Here is a 13,983-nt window from a genome sequence, read left to right as displayed (position 1 = left end):
CTTAATTTTCTCAACCTAGTATCTCCCTTCCCTTGCTTAGCCAGATGGGGTTATGCTCCAGTCCCTCTCAGATGCACCAATAATTGGCTATACAGTTGGGATGAAAACAATGCTATTTCCAGCTACCTATCTAGCACCTCTGGGAGCAGAAGCACCAGCCTTTCAGCTACCACAGCTCACACCATATGTGCCCCCTGAAAGCAAACCACCAAAGGGCACTTCATCTATCTGATTTGCCCTAGAGGCCACTAGACAGCCATCCAAACTTAGCAACAGCTGCAGGACACTCAGGAAGCTACTGGCTTCTGGCTAAGGCACACAGTGCCTGCCATGCAAGCACTTTGCACCCTTTGAAGGACAAGGACAGCCCCATAACTATAAAGATTTGTGGTCACAGACAGACCATTTGCATCAGTTCTCAGACCCAATTGCCTTTACTCTTCCATTATACCCCTCTCCTGTCAACCACAACTTGAGTGCACTGAGTTTCAGAACCCAGCCATCAGAAAGGCAATTTTTAAGGAGGTTCTTGGAAGTTTTTGCAAGAGACAGTAATTTTTTGCATTCCTTCTCCAAGTCCTTTAATTGACACGAAGTAAAAGTTGTGTGATTTACATGTGCCTGGAAAGGATGGAAACAGCTATTTTTAACTGTATCACTTGCTTTTAATTCCATCATTCAATTAGACATATTTTTTAGCTTCAGGAAACTTTCTTTTCAAGAGGTGAAATGCCAGCGCAGTACACTAGCAAAACCATTAGCTGTCAAAATAAAACAGGCTTCATATTCACAGAACAACAAGATCAACTGCATGCGACGGAAATAAGATGGCAGCACACTTTTACTTCTCAGCAGCCAGTGCAGTGTTTTCTGTATTAAATTTAATAGGCATTTTACATGGGATGTCAGATATTTTTGACTCTGCAAATAGGGATCTTTCTTTAGGGAAAAAAAAAATAATAAAAAATTGAGGTTTCCTGCTGCTTATACAGGGAAATCATTGAGGAATAGCATGGAACTGCAGCCTTACACTAGCAATGACTAGGTACTCATCATTTTTAAAAACAATGTCACAAAAGCTATTTCTATGCTGTCACTCTTAAGAATAATTAGTTTCCATCAAAGCAACAGATTATCTGTTCATGTTGTCCACTGGGTCATTACAATGGGCAACCAATACAGATAAATGGTATCTAATCTTTTCTGCTCTTCTATTGGACTGATTGATGGTTATAACATCTCCAATATTATAAGGCAGAAAAATTATGCTGACATTTAGAAGCAAAAGCACAGAAAGATAAAACTAAGTACAAAGCACATCCAACACCATAAAAAAAAAAAAAAAGGAAAAAAAAAAAGGAAAAAAAAAGAAAAGAAATAGCAAAAGACAAATAGAACAGAAAAACAAATGGCAATTAAGCCAAAAGAGAATTATAGAGGGGAACAGTTATACGTTGTGGGTGGCAAGGAGCTCAATTAATTATAGAACATGAAGGGAAATCCAGGCATTTCCATGAGATGTTATTAAAAGACACATTGACTGAGCTTTCTTTACATGTTTTGCCCTAGAAAAAGACAAAAGGATTTCCCTGGTATTGATTTGTTCCTGGAACTGGTCGACTTTAAGCCATGAAGAATAACCTAATGAGAAGTGGCTGGGCAGCAAACAAGAAAGAACGAATTGCTGCCAGTGACACTCACATTTGTGAGCTTCCATATATTATTGCCTTTTTCAATTTAGCATTTGCTCATATTGCTTGTCAGAAACCATTAAACCACAAAATATTCTCTAAACTAAAAATGGTAGCCTATCAGTTATTCATCTACAAATATACAAATAATCACAATTTTCAGTCAAACCGCTCAAGAATACTAGCATTTTTAACTAACTGGCTGGATCTGCAATGTTCCTGCAAGGTAGTAAACACTATGAGCTGCTCCCAGTGAGGAGGGAGGTACTCAGCATCTTGGAATAGCAACCTTTTCCTCCTAGCATTGAAGGCATTAATTCCATATTCATCTGCTTCATCCTCTGCTGCAGAAATTTTGTAGCTGTGGCAAAATGACCACAAGACCTTCTTCCAGCCACAGCAGCAGGATGAGAATTAGGTGGGCTGGCTATGTGACAGCCTGTGGGCTGAGGAACTCTTAGCATCATCTCACTAGCAGAGATAACAAAAGGGTCTGCTTTGCTGTGATGGCCTAACCCCATCCATGGCAGAGCCACTACGCAGGCAACGAGCAGAAGAAATTCAGAGTATTTCTCACCAGGATTACACACACTAATATGAGAAGAATAAGCAGATCTATGCTAATAATTAGTACTGCACTAAAGCTGGCTTCTTTCCATGAGAGCAATGGCTTGCAAACATAAATATCTTCCCTTATGTACTTAACAATTGTCCTCGTAGTTGCGATTCTTCAAGCAGTTCTGTAAAGCATTCACAGATTGGAGACAATTTTCTATAATGATGAATATATTCAGCAGGAAAACTGCACTCAATCTATGCATCCATGATCCGGTAGCCACCTCCAAACTTATACAATTAAAAGTATGTTTCTTACTTCCTAGTATTCACCTTTTTGATTGATCAGAAACTGTCCCTCTCTTCCACCTCTAAAATTCTGTTTATCAGCTGATGTTGTCATTTCTCTGGGACACACATAATATTGACTCTCAGGCAACAGAATGATTCAGTATGCAATCTTTCTATGGAGTAATAGCTTACAGAATATCAAGGACACCAGTGGATGTGGTATGCCTCAGGCAGGCATGAACCAAATAGGGTCTTGACTACACCAATGTTCAGAGATTAATACCTTTATAAAGAACTGTCTTCACATACGCTGTCATTGAGTTTTAAGTTCTCACTCTTACTCATCCAGGTCACTGCTTCTGGGAAGAATAAATCATAGAGCTATGCTTACTCCATTTATAATTCCTACTCAGAATGAAATGTTTCCTCCACAGGACCTCTAAAAAACTCCTGTCTCAAATGCAACAAATGCCAAAATACTGACACACTGTCTGAATGAAAAAATACGAGGTTTCCATCACACCATTTGTAATATTCCATTAATTTCTAAAAACAGCAATACTTTATTGTTATATTTTTACTTCAGATTTGGTTTGGAATTGATTTTTTGTTGTTGTTTTGAAAGCACAGAGGAATTTTTCATTCCATAAAACTATTTTAATTTCAGAACACTAAAACATATTAATTAAAAATGAAAAATGTGTTCAAATCAAGCTATCACACAGATTCCATTCCACTTAGCTTGGTTTTGAAAGGGAAATATTTTATTTAAAGCTTCGTGACTGTCTCCTCTAATTACCTATTCAGATCTTTTGAAATGACTGTGTAAGTTGCACATATATGTACCAGTCCCGATGGAACAATTGTTGTACATATGACGTCTGAAGACACGATATTTCAAATATTGGCTTATAAATATCAAGTTAATCCTAATATCTGCAAATAAATAGCATAGTACAACCAAAATTCTCCGAATAAACGGCAAAAATATATGCACAAGTCCACAGTCTGTATTTCAAAACTGTCTATATCAAGCAACAACTTGAAAACGGAATTCTCCACTGCAGAGTTCTGCCTGAACAGTGAGGTGCTACAGATTTTGGCAGTGAGGCATTTCATTTCTTATAAGCACCTCCCAAGGCATTAAGATACTCTACAGTCCTGTTTGTTTTTACCTGAATTGAAGATTTTCTCATCCAAGCCTCCGACATAGAAAAATGTATCACATTATTTCTCCAATTCTACAATAATTTGGCAAAAACATCTTTAATGACAAGGAATTTGGTATGAATTTATAAAAAGCAAAGGCTGAAATCTGAAGCTCTAGTGCTATTGTCAAAGTTTTCTAAATGTTACACTCAATATTTTGTTTCTCCTTTGTTCTGTTTTTGTTGTTGTTATTTTTCTTTAGGCTAACAGATAACTTCAGGGTTGAGCTAAGATCGAGATTGATAAAATCAATCAGCCTTTCATTTAACTAGTAGAAAACAATAAGGCTTATCACACTTCAAAGCAAACACAAGTCCAAAGCAGCTCTGAAATTTGGAGCTAATTTGGGAAGCAACAGGAAGCACCTCTAAAAAAAAGGAAAAACTTTTCATCTCATGCTGGCCAAAGGGGGCTTGTATCTGAATCTGTACATGAATAAGGAAATTGTCTTGTGATTCTTTGAGCTCTTCTCTTCTCAGCTAAACTTCCTGCATACATCAGATATTTTACCCTTACTGCTATGAACTAGAACTTGTGCAAAATTCTTTTTTCTTTTTCTACCTGTTAAAGAAAATGGGGTAATATAATTTCAAGTCTGAGGTATTAGCTCTTCCTCTCAATGGCTCGTATTATAATACTTAAGTTTCCTCAATATGTCCTCTATTTTTAGAAAATAATGGAATCAGAATAAAAAGATGAAACTTTCCACAAATGGAGACCCAGATACAACACAGATTAAGTCAATCAAAATCCTTCAAGATTTTTTAAACATTCCACTCTGGTTTTTTTACATCAATTTAAATTCCTAAGTGAAAAGTCACTTGAACTAAAAATGTAACTTTTCATTTAAAGAAAATCCAAAGAAACATTTCCACAGTTTCAAAGCTTTTCTTCCATATTTTTTAAACAAATACTGTGTTAAAAATCCTCCTCCTCCTCCTCCCTCCCCCTGAAATACAGCTTTGATTTCACAGTCTTATTTTCTCAGGGAAAATATTGAAGTAATATTGACTACCTTTACTGACAAACATTGGAACCTTTAATCCCATGACAGCTGCTGGGCAGGAAAACAATCTCTCTCCTCAGAATATCTGACTTAGTGCAATTGTACAAATTAGGGGACATTGTCTACTTATCAATCTTGTGAGAAGTAAATTTCAAGAGATGATAATGCTCTGATGTTACATGTGATATAGCTGAGTGAATGAATGTAAAGTAGGAGGATAAGAAACTGTTTTATCTACTTTTTTCTTCCCTTCTGTTGTCTGTTTATGCTGTGACATTTTCTTGTTTTAGCTCTCTTCTGCTTCTTTGGAAATTAAATGAGATCCAGTATCTCAGAGACTACTGGCACTTATGGATTAGTGAAGCTAACGTAAGAGCAATTAGCTGGGAAAAAGAAGAAACTAATTGCTTGAATCTGAGTTAAAAAAAATCCTACCTCAAAAATCAGAAGTCAAGGTGAGGCTTGAGAAAGAAAGTCAAGCCTTAGAAAATCAAGGCAAAAAAGGTGCAGGCAAAGCATCTATCTTAATTGAGAAGAACGGATGAAAGGATGGTGGGGATGAAATGCCACTGAAAGAACATTAGCCTTGTGCATTCAGCCTCACCAGCAGTCTGCCAGCTGGCACCAGCATTTTCTAAACATATCCAAGACACTGAGAACGAGATGTCGAAAGCAAGCAATTGTACTCAATTTACACCAGAGAACCACAGGCATATTCCACCTGATTGCCAGAGCGGTTAAGTCTCATGTGTTGTATGTGAGTAGAGCATGTGTGGAAAACCATCCTAACAACCATGTTCCTTCTAGTCGTTGAGTGCCTGAGCTCAATTTTTATCAGCCTGAACAAGAGAGAATCTACCTAAGCCTCAATGAAGATAAGAGGGCATTTGTGGAATTATGTCCCTCTGTCAGCAGCCAGCAGCTATATGTGTTTATCACATAGCTGTGTTCACTGTAAAATCTGATATCCTGGTAGAAAAAATAACTAGAGGTATAGGTACACACTTTCCTAAGCAAGTAGTTAAGCTAATCTGAAGCTCTAAGTTTTGACCTACTTTCTAAACAAATCTATTTACATCTGTGATATACGATTGATTTTGATTAAACTTTATTTATTTGTTTATTTTTAATCTAGCTTGTGCTCAAAAGGCACTGCTCCACACTATACTCTTATCAAGTTTGAAAGGCTGTTTTGCAGTTTGCCCAGAAGGGCACAAACAAGTAACTTCACAAAGCTCATCAGGACAAAAACCACAAAAAAACTTTTATTTCTTTTTCATGTTTTTGGACCTCTAAATCGAAACCTGCCATTATATCATATGAAACTTTCTAACCTGATAAAATACTCCTAACTGCTGATGAAAAAGTCATGTAACAAATTACAGACAGAATTTCACTTCTTTGCATCTTGTAAGATGGTGAACAAGACAGTATTATGCAAACAGAACTTCTGACAGCTGTGTACCTGGGAAAGACAGAGATGAAGGGGCAGCAGACTTGACAAGTCTCAGTACTGTTGTTCCCTGCAGACCTGATGAAAGACAACACACTTGAGTGCAAGTATCCATGCAGAGGATCATCTAGCCAGCCTTGCCCACAGGCTCAGGAACTATTCCTAACATCCAGGTTTTCAGGTTGGTCTACAAAATAAAGAAGAAAAGGTTATTGAAATGCACAGAGAGTGTCTAATTTTAAACATTTGACTTAAGTACTCTATATGATACTCTGAGGGCATCTTTCTTCTGCAGCTGAATATGCACAGAACTTGCCTGATCTGCCTTGGCCCAAACCTTGTCAGAAAATATGGATGGGAGGAGGTATGTCCCTCAGAGTATCCTTAAAGAAAGAAGATGTCCCACTTAAAACTGTTAGCAGCTTGCCTAGTCACAGCCACAACACCTCTTCTTCCCCGAGACTCAGCTGGGACAATGGATTGTGGTAGCACTGTCATGCCTGGCTATCTGCACCTGAGCTGGCAGGGTACAAGGATCTCAGAGTGTGAGTACTTCCCCCTCTCACAAGCAGCAGTTCTGGGTCTTTCACAGTAAGACCTTCCAGCTTTCTCTCTAATCTAAATACCACACAAACGCATAGACACCCAGCCTGCCCAGCTGAAGCTCAGGCAGGCCTAATGCATCTCCAGCTTCAAGTACTCTGAAAAGTATACGAGTTGAATGCTAGCAGCACAGTGCATGAATATGGTAAGCCATATCGATTCTTTCAACAGTCAGAATAATGAAAAAGCTGCAGTGCAACTTTACCAACTCTGGCAGAGCAGTTTACAGGGTAGATGGTTCAGACACGGAGTCCCCATTACCTCACTATTTGAGCTTCCTGGAGGCCACGGTCAGGCAGGGGCCAGAAAGAGCCAGTTCTGTGACTTCCTTCTGACTTTGTGAACAAACAACCCTCTCAAGATCACCATTACTGCTAGCACTGAATGTACTGCCATTTGCAAAAGGTCAAACTGGATTCACTGGTGATTAATTCAATGGACAGTTTGATTTTTGCATTTGCTGCCGCACTTCAAAGCAAGAACTAAGAACACACTGTAAACGTAAATCTTGCCATCAAACTAATTCCATAACTAATGGTTACAGAAAAAATAAAGTCCCTTATTCGAAACCAGATGCATTTTCAAAAGCTCTTCTACCTGATTATGTGCCCACACACACTTCAGAGGTATCTTTGTGTTACATGCTGAGAATAGCTTACGTGCTCCAGTCAGAGGGAAAAGAGTTCCTCGGCTCTGTACTGACATGCACTGAGCAAAACTTGAGTTTTCAGCTACGAAGGAGATAAATGATAGGAAATGATAGTTTCTGTGATAGGAAACTAAGTGCTTGGAAAAGGGCTGTTTCATTAGTGAAAGGAAATCTAAATTCACACAGGACATGCCTAACCATTTCTAGATCGAGACATTTTTGAGAAATATATTTTTGTTTTAAAATGGTGCATTTGAAAGAAAAGATATTTTTTACTCAACCTGATCAAGTTTAAGATAAAATTCTCCGAATGGACTACTAAACCAAAGAGAGTAGATACCTTGACAGCTAAGGAACTTCCTCTGATTAACTAAAAGCAGGTCAGGGAATCAAACGCTTAACTTAGGATCAACAGGAACAGAAAAAATGAAAACATTTATTACTTGTATCTTCTACTATATTGTGACTGTTATTCCCCAAGCCAAAAAACTGTTTGCTGCGAGCACAAGAATCAGCTATGCTCTGTTCTACCCTAGCAATACTCGTGTCAGTATGAGACTCAAGTTCTTTACCTGGAAATCCATCCCACCCCAGTACTTCAAAGCACACAAACCTTTTAGTCTCTGGGATATTGGAAATGCAATGGAAGTGTGAGAAGAGTGGTAATAAAAACTGCAGTTAGGTTGTATTTCAGAAAAGTAAGATTGAATTTCAGAAAAGTAAGACCGAGATCTAGTATTCTAACACTGAGTTAGTAGTTCTTAGACCCCTTGAAGAAGCTTTGTTGTTCTACTGTTGGCAGACACAGACTCCAACTAGAACAACTGTATACGTACACTCAAAATGTTTCACAAAATGCCACTTAGCCACAGGCATGGCATTAAGCAGTATTCCAAACTGAGATCTGTGTCCTTGCATTTCAATAACTACAATCCTACCTACTTAGTAAATCTGAGCATGACAGAGCCATTAAGTTCCTCAGGAGTCATTACTGTTCTCCAGCTAGATGAGATAAGGGTTTTTAGTAATTACTTTCGCAGTGCTATCACAGGAACTTCACAGACAAGAGACAAAACCAACCTATGTAACAGCTTACTTAAAACAAGCTGTAACATGTTGGAGTGCACAGGAAAGACAAAAGGCTGCATCAAAACATTTCATCATTGTTCCCTCAAGTAACAATATAATTTGGTATGTCCCAGAGCACATTGGTAACAATACATCTACACACAGAGTTTAGCCCACGCTCAATCTCAAACTTTTCTTCAAAACCTCCATAAAAGTCTTAAGTTACAGAGCTTGCTCTCTTGCCTGCTGGGAATACTGAGCCAAAATCCAAGACTGGGTGTCCTTGGTGTTCCACATCAGAGAAGGAGAATGTAAAAAGTAGCCAGACTTGAATTCTGAGCAGGAACTTCTGCTCATATTTGCTCATTTGAAAGTCAGTCCTAAAAGCAAGACTTACTCAAATGAACAATTGTACCTCTCTTTCCCCAACTGACCCAAACTTCAGTCTTTCCTTTGAAAGGCACTCCGAAGTCTAGCGGACTGCCTCCTCTTCACATCCACAGGCACTTACTTCTTTTTCATCTGCTTACTCCAAGTAAAAGTTGTAAGTACAAAATTACCTGCTTCTAAAGTTTTGCAGATGGATGCATAAGCTTTTCAAAGATGAATGTTAACTCACTGCACTGGCACATAAATCTGCAGATGTTGGTCTGGGAAATCAAGTGTTGACTGTTTCCAAGCTTCTTGGATACTCAGTGACACAGCATATTTTGTAAGAGCTATAGAGCTGTGTATTACCACCCAGCTTTGAACATAATATGGAAAAATAAAAAGGAAGAAAAAGAACATATACTACAGAGAATAGGAAAAAAAGTACATTTACTGTAAATCTAGTAAAAAATCTGTGTTCAACAGGATTTAGAATGGGGTTGTACATACCAGATAGGCAGAAAATTATTTTTAACACTTCTGATGCGGATAAACTTTACCATAATAAGGTGTGGTAGAGGCAGTGAGACACAGTAGAGAACTGGAAAACAGAAAATCTGTTCAAGACTTGTGCAGAATGTCTAGTCAGACATCCATTTATTGTGAGACAGGTAAAAGATACCAGCATTGCATACTGACACACAGTGGGTTATAACTGATAGTCAATGGAGAATCTCACAATTAAATAAGAGAAACACTCAGGAAGAAGCAGAGTTTGACAATAGTCATCTTTGTCAAAGCAATGTATTTGAAGCAGTGGAAAAGACAGTGTCCTTGGGAAATTCTGTTCTTTCTGCCAAGAAGGAATTGTAATTTTCCTGTTCTACAACTAAAATTCTGCAGTTACCTGCACTGACTGGCCAGTCAAAAGAAGCAATTCTCCTACTATAGTTAGCATTAATATGGCTTCACCTTTAATAGTGTGCTGTTCTGGTCTCCACAATGTAAGAAGGTTGATAGGCTCTTGAAGGTATCCAGAGGAGGGCAACCAAGCTGGCAAAAGGGCTGGAGGGCATATGCTGTAAGAAGAATTTGAGGACACTTGGGTTGCCTAGTCTGGGGGAGACTGAGAGGTGATCTCCTCACTCTTTGCAATTTCCTGAGGAGGGGAAGTGCAGAGGGAGTTTCTGGGCTCTGCTCCTGAGAAACTATGACAGGATGCATGGGAACAGAACAAAGCTGCACCAGGAGAAGTTCAGATTGGACTTCAGAAAACAATTTCTTTACCCTGAGGATGCTCAAGCACTGGAACAGGCTTTCTAGAGGGGTGGTTGTTTCCCCATACCTGCCAATGTTCAAGAGATGCTTGTGCAATATTCTCATTAATATGCTTTAAATTTTTCGTTAGAGCTGAAAAGGTCAGGTGGTTGGATTACGTATCTTTGAAGGTCCCTTCCAACTGAACTATTCTATTCTAATGTGGGGGCTAAATCCTGGAAAGACAAAGGATATCTCTACAAGTGCTTTTGCCACTCCACCACTCTGGCATGCTGTTTTCAAGAGGCAGGGGCTAGGGGAGAAGCCCTGGGAAAATGGGAGCTGCTGCTGCTGCTACCTGCCAGCTGAGGTTTTGCAACAGAGCATGCTCTGGATTCAGAGATTTCCAGTCAGATTCCTGCAAAGACACTCTGCAGCCCATTCCCATGCCCAGCAGCACTGACATTCTATTCTCCTTAGGAAGAACAAGCAGTATGTCTCAAGTCCTTTGAAAGGGCTTCAGAGAAGAGGTAGGAGAAAGGCAGATCTATGCTATCTGCCAGAGTGGACTTCCTTTAATTGTCCTATATATAAGAAATAGTCAGGACTGCAAAATTTCCCTCTGTGGTTTTGATTACACACATAAGAGTCAGTTGTGCCTCCGTCAGCTCACTGTGGTTTCTGAGTAGATGATAGAATAGACAGCACTGTTTGAACACATAACATGAGCAAGATGCAGCCCCAGATACATGCGCATACATAGATTATAACGTCTTTGCTGTCACCATATTCTGCAGAGCGACAAAAGCATTAAGCCAAATAGGCCAAAAGGAAGCGTGTATGTACTGTAAATAAAGCCAGCACCCAGCCTGAGCATGGAACAGGGCGTTGAGCTTGATTCAGAAGATCCTATTTTCTGCCAGTTTACGTCAAATGTATTTGAAAGGAGTATTTGCTCTTAGCAGTCAGGTGTGCACACGTACAGCATCAGAACAAACAAGATTCGCACAAATTAATAACTGGTTTAAAACCCTGCCATTTTTCCCTATATAAGCCTAACATCCTGTAATGGGTTGAGCTGCTGTTATTACTGTTTTATAGTAATTCAAGTTCCAGTGGAAAGTATTTTTCACTCTAATCTCTTTAACGTTCTCTATACAAAGTGCCACAGCTTGTCTTAAACCTACTATTTACCAAAGTAAAAAAGATTTCCAGGTATAAGGAAAATGCAATATTATCTGTTATAGATCAAAAAATAATAAAGCTTGTGATAGGATGATTTTTTATTTTTCACATATTTAAGTCTATGTATTTGTCTAGTATTGTTTCACTGTTGTCTCATCATCAAGATTAACATTAAATCAAACAATGAATTATTCATGAGGTGTGAATAAATGGAATTAGCCTTTCTAGCATTCGCTCTGTAAATCGCATCTTCTGGATAAATGCCTTTTTTTTTCTTTTTTTAATGTCTGAACACCAGAAATAATGACCTAGCTTGCAGCCTTGCTAGATTAGCTCTTAGTTAGGGTGATATTTTTAGATGAACGTAGGTCTCATCAACCAAGAGATGTCAGGTCTGCTATCACTCCTGTCAGCTTCCTAACTTCCAACGATTTCCCTCTCCATCCCCAAACTCTGTGTTCACCCCTAGTAGCCATGGTACCTGCAGCTCAGATGATTTGTTGAGATTGACTCATTATCTACTGTGTTGTAACAGCAGTTAGAAACTGAATGACATTCAATTAAAATGATATTAGCAGCTCAGGAGTGATTTTGTTTAATTTACTCCTACTCAGATGTAAAAACATTAGTGACTTTTTTAATTGGACCTCATAATGTCTAACTCCCACTCAAATGCAATGAAATTAAAGACTTTGGTGGCTAAATACCGCTTAATTTACTCCTACCCATCTATAATGACATTAAAGATGCTTTGGGGTAGATATTGTTTCCAATCATTTATATTCAAAAGAAATCTGAGCTTATAGGTACTATTATTGAGCATATAATAAAATCATACAAGAAATGGATCTATACGGTAGGGGATAGTTGGTTACAAGTAATATTAAAAAGTAATCATTCATTTTTAATGCAGGGATATTAAAAAGTAATGTTAAACACAAGAATTTGTAAAGTTTTCTGCTCTTCGCAGACTCTTCAAGGACGCAATCCTTTTTATATTCAGTGTGTGGTTTTACATGAAACGTTTTTATTAAATTGCACATGGTTTAAAAATCTTTCTTATGTGCTATTTATATGATAAATCCAACGCTGACTCGTGTCATTATGGGGATAGACAGCAAAACATGCATTTCAGTAATGGAGTTCATTTTGCTCCGTAACTGTTTGTAATACAGCTTAATGCATTCTCCTGAAGTTCAAACATTTTAGAGTATGTGGTTCTCTATCACATTTACACTACATTGCCTCCTTGTTACAGATGAAGTCTCTTCTACTGAGCTGATGCTGTTTGCTTCTAATACTAGCACCTGCTCCATGTTTGGAAACAATCATCAGGCTGGACCATCCTTCATGCCTCTTTTACACGACAATCTCACTGATTTGGCCTTTGGCATATTCTTTTCTTCCCCTTTCCAGCTTTAAATAGCAAAATCATTATTTAAAATGCCTCCCCTTGCTCATCTAAAGTTCTAACTATTAAAACAAAAATCATTTACAAAATTTCACTTGTATTATGGAGACAACCCACACATATAACAGATTTGCTATTGAGATGGCAGAACAAGATTCCTTCTTTAGTTCTGTTCTCTCATCTAGCATGTGGCTATTGAAATGTTCAAATGGAAAGGCTTTTCCAGGTAAGCAGCATGAAGCATTGCCAAAGGAGAGAGGAGAGGAGCCTTCCAGGAAGCACTGGCTGTTGGGCTCTGTGTGCTATAAAGACCCATATTACAGCCACATATGTGAGCATCTGTTTCAGGGTTGCAGCTTCTCCTATCCTACGTTTGCTGACAGTACTGTCCAGAACCAGTATGGTTGGCACGGCAATGCTGTGGTGGGAAAAGGGACACTCTATTCACAGTAGAAGCTCTCAGAGTAAGAAGGCTGTTATATGCTTGGGTATGGCTCAGCTGTCAACAGAAAATCATTACAATTTTGTAAAACTAATCCACTTCCAATATTTATTACGTTTACTGTAGATACGATCGGTGTAATCACCTCTAATTAAATGGTTAACAGCCACCACTGTGCATTTCAATTTTTATTGTCATTACATCTTTCTCTCACTACTTCTGATACCTCCCTTTGTAAAGCAGATTCTGAATGACTTATTGCCAACTAGTACAATAAAATGGAGAGGAAGCACCATTACAACATGTTGAGTAAACTGAACATTTCTGGACAATTTCTGCAATAGGCAACACCAATATGACTTTTTAGAAAAGGAGGAGGATATTAAAAGCAATATTAACTGATTAAATTGTGACATTCCAGTTTCACTGAAGCCTGAAACAGATACAAAGAAATACATTGTCTTCAACATCTCTAATATTAAAGGAATGATTAACAGAATAGAGTTCCAAATACCTTGCACATACAGTGAAAATAATCCAATAGAATAAATTCATGTGTGAAATGACAGATTTCAATACACACAGTTTATTACATATTTGGCTGTGCCCAAGTCTCTCAGGATGCAGCACATTAAAGCACAAAGACTCAGATTTGACTGTAGGGTTTTGTGTACTCCCTCTGAAGCCAGAAGAACATTTAAGGTTAAGATACCGTGATCAACATGAAGTCCTTTAATGGACTGAGATTGAAATGCCTACATTGTGCAGAGATGCTTCATATCAACAAGGCATTT

At 38.3% G+C, this 13,983-nt stretch overlaps 1 long non-coding RNA gene across 5 annotated transcripts in view; it reads right to left on the bottom strand.

The window, feature by feature from the left end:
• The window catches only part of LOC122159986, a 73,883-nt gene that overhangs the window by 43,219 nt on the left and 16,681 nt on the right, over positions 1-13,983 (bottom strand). For all 5 annotated transcript variants that reach the window (XR_006168722.1, XR_006168723.1, XR_006168725.1 and 2 more), the window contains exon 3: positions 6,218-6,392. This is a non-coding gene — a long non-coding RNA (uncharacterized LOC122159986). The remainder of the gene's footprint in view (positions 1-6,217; positions 6,393-13,983) is intronic.

The sequence above is a fragment of the Centrocercus urophasianus genome, unplaced genomic scaffold (genome assembly GCF_019232065.1).
Source record: "Centrocercus urophasianus isolate 14NV4802_14NV808 unplaced genomic scaffold, USGS_Curo_1.0 seq_17, whole genome shotgun sequence".
Taxonomy (NCBI): Eukaryota; Metazoa; Chordata; class Aves; order Galliformes; family Phasianidae; genus Centrocercus; species Centrocercus urophasianus.
Note: the sequence above shows the minus strand (reverse complement) of the source record. Positions and strands in the feature narration are given on the sequence as shown.